This window comes from Limulus polyphemus, unplaced genomic scaffold, assembly GCF_000517525.1.
Source record: "Limulus polyphemus unplaced genomic scaffold, Limulus_polyphemus-2.1.2 Scaffold1248, whole genome shotgun sequence".
Classification (NCBI taxonomy): domain Eukaryota; kingdom Metazoa; phylum Arthropoda; class Merostomata; order Xiphosura; family Limulidae; genus Limulus; species Limulus polyphemus.
Window position 1 is genome coordinate 15,799 of NW_013666858.1, and position 12,149 is coordinate 27,947.

Below are 12,149 nucleotides of genomic sequence, written 5' to 3' on the forward strand. Positions count from 1 at the left end.
CAGCCATAAATGTCCTCCAGCAAGCAGAAATAGTAATAAACACTTATGCTAGCTGTCATATCTGTTGGTACTTGAGCTGAATGGTGGTATTATGTATTGTGTGTGTGATGGTTATTGTCTAAAGCTGTTTTGTTTGTTTGTTTGCTGTTAAGCACAAAGTTACACAATGAGCTATCTGTGATGTGCTAATCACAGGTGTTGAAACCCGGTTTTTAGCGTTATAATTCTTCAAATTTTTTGCTGAGCTCTTAAGGGGCATATAAATACACAAACTTAAAATATACAAACACATTTATTTCGTACATATAAAAACGTTAGCTTTCATTTTGAGGCACGTAGATGTTTAGTAAAACTGGAGTAATTAGGTTAGACCAAACTGAAAGAAAACATGTATTAACATCCTTGTTTAGTCTGTGTTTCTAAAACAAAATGTTAGGTTTGGCCTAAAAAGAGAAATATTCGTAAACATGCAATTCTTCACCAGGAAATAGAGGTAAATTACGAGGAAAATAAATTCCATATTAAATTAGAATCATAGTGAATTCATTGTTTCCATTGGGTCTTAGTGAAGAAGTGTTTTGCAGTTGTGGTAAATAGGATATTCGGGGATTATGTATATTATTTTAAAGTGAAATTACTATTACTTATTTGGCCATTATCAGAGAAGTCATAATTTATCTACAGTTTTTAGTCATTTTGATTAAGTTTAGTTTATAGATGTTTGATTATTTTAGAGCAAAAACACATTGGGCTATTTTTAGCATTATAGATCCACAGTTAATTTATAGACATGAGTTACTCCAAAACTTTGTAAATGTTACTGGGTATTTAATTCCGGCACTGAAACTGAATGAAGCCGTTATTCGCAAATGTTGTATTCGATGCATGTTGTTTTAGTATCTATATAATTAACAATGCAACTTGTGTGTACATGGGAAACTTTTTAAACTTCATTAAACTACTCAAAAATGAAATTATGAGTAAGGAAGTATGGGCTACGTCACATTATGCATAAGGGAGGGATGGATGTAGAGATTACAGTGCATTACAACAAAAAATGTATTTGGCTACATAAATTCAGCTTTTAGATTTAGTTGTGAAATCGAAATCGTATATGATTTAACTTACTTATTTGGAATATATATCACTTTTTGGAAAGCAAATTGATGTTGCGACGAAACAATGAAATCTCAAGATTTGAGAATCATGAAAAAATGTTATGTGTTTAATGTGGAAGTAATTGCTGACTGGTGAGGTCATTATTAGAAAATTAGCAAAGTAGACGATCTGGTTGAGGTAGCTATGTACAACTGTCCCAGACAGGCTGGATGGATTGATCTTCCAAAGATGCTTGAGGTAGGGCATATTTGCACTAAATGGATGAGAGTACTCATCCTTTCTTATATAAAAAAGTGGAATGTGTAGAATATATTTATTAATGTTTATTCTAGAAGAAGTCAAAATGTAACGTACTTGACCAATATATTTAATTCTAAAATGTTAAATACGTTTTTGAATAGATGATGAGTTAACTTTAATTTCACAGTCTTGAACTTTTATTTAAAAATTGCATAATGCTTTACTACTAACTATCATGACCACTTAATGATCCTTACCCAGTCTACAATACGAATACTTTTTATTTTCTTAATATGAACACCTGATCATGATGCCTCAACTAAAGTAAAGATTGTGCTTAAGAGCCAGCAGAGTAGTATCTCACAAGTAAACCAGCCACTTCAGCTAATGTAAATCATGGCTCTATGGATGAGTAAACTACCACTTTTCTGAACCACATCATCAGTCATCAAACTTTTAACTAAATCAAGATTCTCTGTTCCTATTCGGTCTAATACTGAAAAGTTATCACCAGTGGAAGGCCAAAAGTACGGAAGAGATAATCTACCCCCTCTTGTGGAACAATAAAAACTGTTTTTTCCTACCATAAAAATCCATCAAGAAATAAAGTACTAGCATTGAACGGTCAAAACCTCTAGCGAAGCCAACATCTTAATAGATCTTCCAAAGATGTCACCAGCAGATTTATGGAGATGCTAAGCGAGAAAACCCACAAAAAATAATATTAGCACAACCGTATTGAGGCTGCCTAATGGAAGATGTCCTGAACCTTAAAAAAGATAGATTATTGTCACTAAATGAAAGAATGAAAAATCTACTGAAAATCTTAAGTTGCACTAGGAAACCACTCACATGCAGAAGACTAAAGAAGCCCTCTGGAAAAGTTCAGAAGAGTGATAGAGGAACACAAAATACGTCAATAAGCCTTTTGTTGTTCCATTGGAGACACTTTCTTGCATACAAATATAACATATACATGTTTAAAAATGTATTTCTGTTGAGTTAATGTGTACTTAACTTTTTATCCATGTTGTTAGAAGTAAGCACAATGACAGTTTATAACACTAAAATTCAAGGTCAGATCTTGGTGATGAGCAATGTACAGATAATGTATTGTATAGCTTTACTATGCACTTAAAATAAGCATTATTATCATTACTTTTTTAGATAAAAAAGCATTGTTTTATTTTATAATTTATTCTTTTTCCCAATTTCCTTGTCCAACATGAGACAGTGAGAAGTTTGTGGACTTGCAACGCTAAAATCCAGAGTTCTATTCCCCGCGATGGACACAGCAGATTGTGGCTTTGCTCTAAAAACAAACAAACAAAACACATTTTCCATGTTTTGAATGTTACTGTATGACTCTGATCTAGTTAACCAGTTTAACTTACTTAATTATGTATTTTTATTTTAACAGAAAGTTACATAACGGACTATCTGCGGTCTGTCCATCACGAGGAATTGAAGTGGACGCTAAATTATGCATTTCAAGTATGTATATTTACTGCTGACTTACTGGGAGACCATTATCTAATGATTTTCTGGGTCATCTCTAAGTTTGTGGACACTTACATTGCTAAAATCCGGTGTTCGATTCTCAGTGATGGACAGTGCACAGATAATCTATCGTATAACTTTGTGCTGAAATAAGCAAACCTAGAGCTCGTGTGAAACTCGTGTCACTGTTGGTCATTCTGTTGAAATTAAATTAGTGGGTTGGTTTACACCTTGCAAACATCATATGCTCAGCTAGTATTGAAAAAGTCGCTGGCTCTTCTACTATACAGCTGCCTTTACCACGAAAAACACATGTAAAACCAACATGGGATTTGCTATAACAACAAGGAACTTCTGTTAAGAACCCGCCAACGTTAAATTATATACATGTCTGGAACTATGTATGGCTGTGACTTTTTTAAAAAAATCGCTTAACTTTAAGAGTCTACTATCCTAAATAAAAGAATATGATAAATTTTATGTATGCGTCTGAATACTTTATGTATTAAGACTGAAGAAAGTTATCATTGATAATATGATTATATAATTTAGAAAATGAAGAAGCAAAATGGTGAGGGTAACAAAGTAATGAGAGAAAGTAAGACAACGTAACTAAGATGTAATGTTATACCATACAGTACAGTAAGAACTTAAAAGTGATGGTAGCAATATTATAGTGGCTCATTATTATTTTAACAAATTAGTTGAAACATTTATGTGTAGATATGTTAGTTTTCAATAAAAAATATGGAGCCTATTGATGGCAGCAAGAAGATTATTGAATTTCCTACAAAACTGAGTAAAGGTGTAATGCAAAAGGCGGAAATAAAAATTTGTTTGTGAAATATTAGCGAGTTTCTTTGTTCTACACACGAAATATTGTAATACTAAATAAATTCTAATCTTGTGTTAATTCACATTGTGTATTTGTTTGTATTCAACTTCCTCCCACATTTTTGGAGCTGACAGGGCTGGGGGGGGGGTGTCCTTAACTATCCTTTCTTACATGTGATAACATGAATGAAATATAAGGTCTACAGAAGACTTCTGAACAAAAATACACTTCTTTGAAGAAATCAAAGAAAAGCTACAGATTGAAGTTGTAAAAGCTACAGAAGATGTACATTATGATTATAATTATAAAACTAAAGAAGTACAGAAGGATTATCATAGTATCAATAACATGCAAACGAGTATCATCATTATGAAAAAACGTTTAGAAATTTAACAGGAAATACAAGGACCAATCCACCTATACCCTTCATTACATCTCCCCGAGAATTCCAATCTTAAACAGCATTAATTATGCCGTATAGAAACATGAGTACTTATCTGGTCTACACTTGGTACTACTATTGTTGTTACACTTGTAACTGCAGAACGTTCTTGGACTACTCTAACTGTATCATAACCCCAGAAAGCTCTGGAACTTTGAAGGTCAATTCAACAACTTCACTCAATTAAGAAACCAATAGATTACAATAGAAACCTACCATAGGAGGCACATCAGATACAATTTGAATTTTTTTCCAACTTGAGTATAGATTCTAACAAATCTCTATAAAAAATCTATGATTCATCTAAAGAGATATTATTATACAAGAATTCAACATCTAAACTAGCTAAAACAACCTAAGGTTATAATTTTTAAATATCGATAAAATTTCAAATTTCTTAAAAAATTAAAAACTATCTTTCGAGGAACATCAATTAAAAGTAAACTCTTTTGAAGCTTTCCTTTCATCTAAATTCTAAATCAAACGTGAAGATTTTATTTTTTATCACACTTAAGTTTTTAAAGAATGTTAAATTTCACTTTGTAAGGAGATAATCGATTAAATGTTTTTTAATAATTTGGATTATATTTCAATTTTAGGTTCATATCAGAATCCCTAAAAAATTGGATATTTTTGTTATTCCCGAAAGATATGGTAAGGCAACTTTCAAATGTAAATTGAATTTGAATTTTTTAAATAATTGAAAAAAATTTTAGTGGATACTAAAATGTTTAAATTTCAAAGCTGCAATTTTACGATTTAAGGCGATAAGATAATATAAATAACTTTAAAAGTTTCAATTGCTAAAAATAAAGTTGTTAGAAAAACTGAGAAGGATTTAGAGAAACAGATCGGGATACATAGACAATTTAAACTGTTACAAAAACAGGCTGCTGTTACAAAACCTGATAATGATAATATTTTATTTGGAACACAAATGAATATAATATAAAGGTTTTGGATATTTGACAATAAATCAAAATTTATAAACCTTGAGAAAGATTCCATTAAACATGAGAAGATGGGACAATTATATTTTTATCAGAATTAGAATAGGAAAATATATTAAGCTATTAAAACCTTCAGTTTAGCCAAAAAACATCGCTAAAGTAGAAAATTGGCGAGTAGCGTAAAATCCAAATGTTCTGCTAATTATTGTGATGCTGGCGTCAGAAGGGCTATCTCGCCAATTCATGAAGTTTTTGCGATGATTTACGAAATAAAATGTTGCATTTTAACTTGGGGAATACAGAAGTAGTGTAGCGTTTCACTAATTTCAACACATGATGTCCATCAAGACAACTCATCATGCCAGGTTAAAACTGCTGCCTTCATAGCGACTGCGTTTCATTAAAATTGATTGATTAAAAGAAAAGAGGGGAAACAAGAAATAAAAAAATAAGGATGATGTAGAGATGATAATGCCAAAAAACACAGAAACAACGTAGGGATGGATACACAAAACCATACAAAAATCCCTAAGTAAGTAGCCACTGTGTCAATGTTACAAGCTTATTGGAATTAACCATTGTAAGATTTTATATCATTATTCAGTTTAAATGTTTTTATTCAAACCTGAATTCGTGCAGATGAAAGGAATTCAACATTCAGTTTTAGATAAAAGTTTTTTCTTGAAAACATTTGGCTACTTATGTAGGGATTTTTGTATGGTCTTGTGTATTCACCCTTACCTTCTTTGTGTACTTTTTGGCATTGTCATCATTCGTATTTTTTCAATATTTTTATACTTGTAAAATTATTAGACCAGTAGGATCCCATGTAGATATTCTATATGGCTTACTTAAGGTGTGTAACACAGAATTGTCTAGCTCGAAACCGCGCGATATCACAAAATATTCACCTTACCCTTTCACTTTAAGCTGTGGATTGTTATAAGGATGTCAGTCAGTACCTTAGCAGAGATGATGGATTGTAGAGTACTGCTTACTAGTTACTTCCCTCTGGTCAGTATTTCCAAATTAAAGATTATGGCAGATAGTCTCAGTAGATTCGCAAGAGATTTTAATGTAACAGACTTAGAATCCTCCAATACATAGCATGTATTTCAGAATGTGTTAAAGAACAAAATATTTTCTATAAATAATCTTTCTAATAATGTAATAAGAAAAAGTAGCAAAACATTCTTGGCTGATGTTTCCGCCTCTCCAGAGATAAAGCATAATGTTCAAAATGTTATTTACAGTTATACAGGGTTTAAAAATAAAGAAACAGTTGAAGAATATAAGCAAAAGAGTTTATCCAAAGATTCAGTTTATTGTTATTTTTAAAAACATTATGATGTTTGAGTTTTTGTTTTTGAAAATACCTTCAATAAACTAAGCCGTTTCACATCATCTACAAGTATTAGTGTACTGCCTGACAATAAAAACAATGAAAGTTCCAAAATAGTTCAACATGTGTGGAACAATCATGATCAGAATAGAACAACGGCTCAATTCTTGATGATCGATTCAGTGAAAAATGAAATCAGACAAGGATCAAACACAGTTTGATGATTCAAGAATTGAAACCACAACGGAATCAGATATTAAGTGCTTTAAAGATATTATTTTTTTCCATATAAATTTACACATAAGATATGAACATGAAATACTGAACTACATGTTTACATTTTAAATGTATTTACTTATTTTTACTAACATTATAGAATAAGATCACAAGTAACATCTGCTTTTGTATATTCCTATACTTATTTGCTCGTGCTTATGAACAAATACAAAGCAGCTGAGACTCAACTCACGATTTCAGCACTACATGATTTCTTGCAGGTACCGATCATTTGGCTATAGAGTTATTGATCCTAGATAAATATATTTTAAACTTAGATTATAATGTCTGTAGCTAAACATAAACTTTCAAGTGTACTAGCTGGTATTATCGTATATTAAAAACCTTAAAAGCCTTATGAATTTACAATTTTATTTTTAATTTAAAACTCGGATGGATTTCAAAACGGGTTATTAAAACGTTACAGTTTCTAAATGTAAAAGATTATGTAAGGATTATTTAATTTATATAGCATTACACTTTATCAAACTACTATTGTAATTTTTCGTTTGGCGAAAAAAGAGCGATAGCCCTAAATATCAATTCATTTGGAATTATATATTTCAATAAAACATTGATGCAGTTTATTTTCCACTGATGCATGTTTGCAGTAAGACTGTTCCACTGATAATTACTATCGTGATCATTTGTATATACATATCTACTTCTAATGTTAACAAACGAGGAAAGAGTTTACATTAACTATTAACTATTCACTTCTAGTTCCTGTCCTGTCTTTTCAAATGGCAATACAAACGTGGAAATCCCTGCTAATAATGCTAAAACTGAGTATACAGCCATTGTTACCTTGGGCTCAGAATCCATTAAAAACCTATTAAATATACGATATAGATATTGTACCTTAGAATAATGTCTTGTTCGTTTCTACTGAATAGTAACTAAAAACTTATTCTATATCACGTAGATATTTGTTTAAGCAAATTGATTTAGAAAATATTAATTGTATTTTTGTTTGCTTTAATGAATGCTCCCGGAAATTCAGTAGGAAGCTTGAAGTCTAATAACACTCAAATTCAGGTTTGATTCCTGCAATAAGCAAAGCACAGAGAGCCCTTTGTGCAGTTTTTTTGCTTAATACCAAAACAAATAAACTTTTAACAAACTATACTGGTTAAAGAAATGTACAGTTAAATGGTTACCGTATTTCCAGAACCCTAAAATTCCTTTATTGGTTAATTTTGGTCATTGTCAATTCTCTATTTATGTAAACCCAACTCCATCTCCTGTACCAAATAAAATTGTCAAGGTATTAGCAAGTGAGATTCATTTGCACAAAACAAATCAGACTAAAATATGAATATGTTTTAAAACCACAAAGGTCTTAAAATTCATAAAGATTCATGATTCTTAATTATTATTAAGATTGTAAATTAAGCAGTTGAAATCTAAAACTTATTACAAACAATAAGTTAATACAAATTTACCTGGGCGACGAATGGAGTGATTATAGCCCCAAGGCGACCACAACCTCAGTAGAAACCATAGGCCAATGCACGTAGTAGGGTAGGTCTATGAAAACATGTATAGTATAAGAATATTCTAGAAACTCATTTTATTATAGATTACACTGACAGAAGCAAAGGAAAGGAAACCAATTAAGAAACAGTTGAAGATATTCTCTTAGAAGCTTATTAGAAATATAAAATCCTTATATGGGTAGTACTCTAAATAAAGATGCTATTAATTATTTTATTATTTTTGCTATGTTGATGGCAGCTATCCTAGAAATAATTTTGAACTTGCGTAACATGAATCATTTGATTACTAACATTTTCAATATCCACACTAATCTATTTATCAAACATTTTACAATACACACCTCATTTGTGTAGAGTACACAAACGCCACAAAATCCTGCCCTTGATCTTCTAGCTACAAACAGTAAGATATGAGGGATTGCTGCTCTGTGAAAAAAAAACAACAAATGCTCGTGTTTATAATGGAGTATTGGAACCAACAGTGTTTTAAGTACAGTATTTTAATTTTAAATGTAATGTTTTTTTGGTGAAGAAAAACTTTTACATATATTTCCCAGTGAATTAAAAACTATTAGCAAAAATTCATTTACAAAAGTGAAGTTTTTACTCACCACAAGTATATTAAGCAGAAGAAAAGTATTTTGTTGTCTTTAATCAAACAAAGGAAAGAGTTTTTCTCTGTGGTATCAGAAGGAATCTGCAGTTTACCAGATGGTCGAGACATCCTGTTTTCCTCTACCAAATTTACGATAGTATACTCTGCTTCTTTGACTTTACCATAGGTCATCATGTATCGAGCACTCTCTGGCCATCACTAGAAGATTAATTAATTATAAACGTAATGTGTTTATATACGTGTGTGAAAAAATATCCTTTCATTAGAATCTTTCAAAATCTCCTCATAATATAAAGTTTCAGGTAAAGTTTAATTACTAACTTCTCAAAGTAGATGCGCATATTATATGATCAAGATTTTTGTTCAAATTAATAAGATCCAAATGCTGAAACTATCAGATATTTAGTAGTAGACAAAATAATTTTTAAAACTGCACGATAGAATATCAATTTTATGTACTTAGCTTAGTACATATTAGTGTTATTAACAATACTAGACAACCTGTGACCCTTTGGGTCACCCACTATTCAGAGGTTATGAAGAATTCAAGATAATTTCAATATTGCACCGAAATGATGGTTTATTTTGAGATAATTTGATTAAATATTTCAAGCCATTCGTGTTATTCATAATTCAAGAAAACATATTTGATTGTTGATCGGGAGTAAAAGGAAAGATCATTTCATTTTTCAAAAAAGTGAAGTAAGAAGTTTCGTAAAGAGCGCGAACTGTAGTGTGAATGATTTTTTGACTGAGAAAATAAGCAAACAAACAATCTCAGAGTTTTAGAAGTATATAGATTACAATAATTACAGTGGTGTTTGTAACTGTCTGGAAAATAACATAAGCGATGTTAACAAAATCAAAGAATCTAAAGCTCTTTAAAAATGTAACTTTGACGTACTAAACGATAACAATGTAATTTTTTAATCATTTGTTAACCCACGTTATGAACATTAATAATTAAATCGACATAAAATAAACATGAAATTTTCTAACGACTGTATATATATCAGTTACAAACGAGATCTAACTGTAAGCTTACCAAATAAAAGAACACGGAAATCGATGTATATTGCTGATTCTTTTTCACGAATGTTCTACAATCTTGGAGAAGCTAAACACGCCCTCAAATATAAACTTATTCGAAACAAACGTTAACATTAAAATAAATATATTGTTACGACAGTGGAAGTCACGCGATGCTGGAAGCATGTGCATTGGAGTTTCTAGAAGGATCATGTCTCTTCCTGGCAACTCTAGTCTTTTCTACATGCCCTCTATTTTAGTATATAAGCAGGCAAATAAAGCGAGATATTTAATTGAATTGCAGACTGGCAGAGATAGAGATGGACAATTGAGTCAAGCGCGGTAGTGACTGTAAGTAAAGTTCGTGAATCGTTTTGAATTATAGCATGTGTTTAAGTTAAAGTGACTGTGGAAATTAAGTGTATTGCAAAGTTGTATTGAGAAAGAATAAACTAGTTTTATTAAAGAAAGGAATTGTATTGCTAAAGTTTCATCTGAAAGAAATTATACTGGAAATTAACAAACAACCAGAGATGTAACAAATTGGTGTCAGAGAGTTGGACCGAAAATGATAAAAGAAGAAGGAGAAGATGGAAACGAGAGGTGGCAAATGAAACTACAGCTTAGTAGATTTGATGGCAGCAATACAAGAACAGCAAAAGAAACAAGAAGAACGAGAAAGGAACCAAAAAAGAGAGACAACAGCAGTTGCAAGGAAACCTGCAACCATGGCAGCTCGAACAGCAAAATAAACAAGAAGAGAGATTACAGCAGTTGTTGGAGGAAAAGAAAAAAAGCAAGAAGGGAGATTACAGCAGTGGCAAGAAAACTTGCAACAGTGGCAGCTCGAACAGGAAAATAAACAAGAGAGATTACAGCAGATATTGTAGGAAAAAGAAAAGAAACACGATGAGAGACTACAGCAGTGGTTGGAGAAGAAAGAAAATAAACAAGAAGAGAGACTACAGCAGTGGTTGGAGGAGAAAGAAAATGAACAAGAAGAGGGAGTACAGCAGTGGATGGAGGAGAAAGAAAATAAACAAGAAGAGAGAGTACAGCAGTGGATGGAGGAGAAAGAAAATAAACAAGAAGAAAGTCTCCAACAATTGAGAGAAAGCCAGAGTGCACAAATGGAAAACATTAGTAAATTTCAAAGCGAATTAAATACATTAAAGAGTGATTTATTGTCTTTTACACAAGGAGGATACATTAACCATCAACTAAATCAGCCCCAGACAATGACAAGCCCCTTCCAGACCCCACAGTTAAACCCTAATGCAGACATCTTAAGTCCTGTTAGAAGTCAGATCCCAGATATGAATGTCAGCAATAGGGGTGATCTAGTAAGAAGGAAGCCACAGGAATTCGATGGGAAGGCACTGTGGGAACCATATAGAGCACAATTAGAGCTCCTGGCAGAGATGAATGGATGAACATAGGAGCAGAAAGCAGTATATCTGGCAACGAGTTTGAAGGGACAACCACTGGAAATACTTGGACAGTTGACAGCAGCCGACAGACACAATTATAGAGCACTGGTAGCTGCTCTAGAACTCAGGTATGGAACCCAAAATCAGTCTGAAGTCTACAGAGCTAGGTTTAGGACGAGAGTCCGTGCTAAAGGGGAGAGCAGGATTTGGAAAGTATGGCACACAAGGCCTACCCAATTGCGCCACCCGATCTTCTCAAGTTGTTGCTGAGAGATCAGATTGTAGATGCCTTGGACAGTCCGCAACTGAAGATACAAGTAAAACAAGCACACCCCTCTACTATGCAGGATGCAATGACCAAAACTCTTGAATTTTAATCCTACGTTAAGTCCAGTACAGAGGTACCAAGGTTGGTACAGTCATCAGGATTCAATGCCAAAAAAGGGCAGCTTTCAGAGATGTTTGAGGGACTTTGCTGGTACTGTAACAACCCTGGGCACAAGAGAGCTCAATGCTGGCAACTTCAACATAGTAAAGATGCCACGGCAGGAAAGACTGCTACCCAGAAAGGTTGTTGGAACTGTGGAGAGCAAGGACATATGAGAAGCCAGTGTAAGAAGAATACTACCAATAAGTAAACTTCGGGAAACCAGTAGTGGTTGGTGCTGAGGGACGCCCATCAACCCCCATCGTGAAAGTCCCAACAGCTAAGTGTAAAATGGCAAGCACACATAGTGCCTAATTACCAGGGAAGCTGGATGGCCAAAGATGCAACTGTGTCATATATTCTGCATGTCAGCAAACCCTTGTGAGCATCAAGGTGCTGTATCACAAAGGAGTACCAGAAGCTGTACAGAAACTCTGTGGTGTG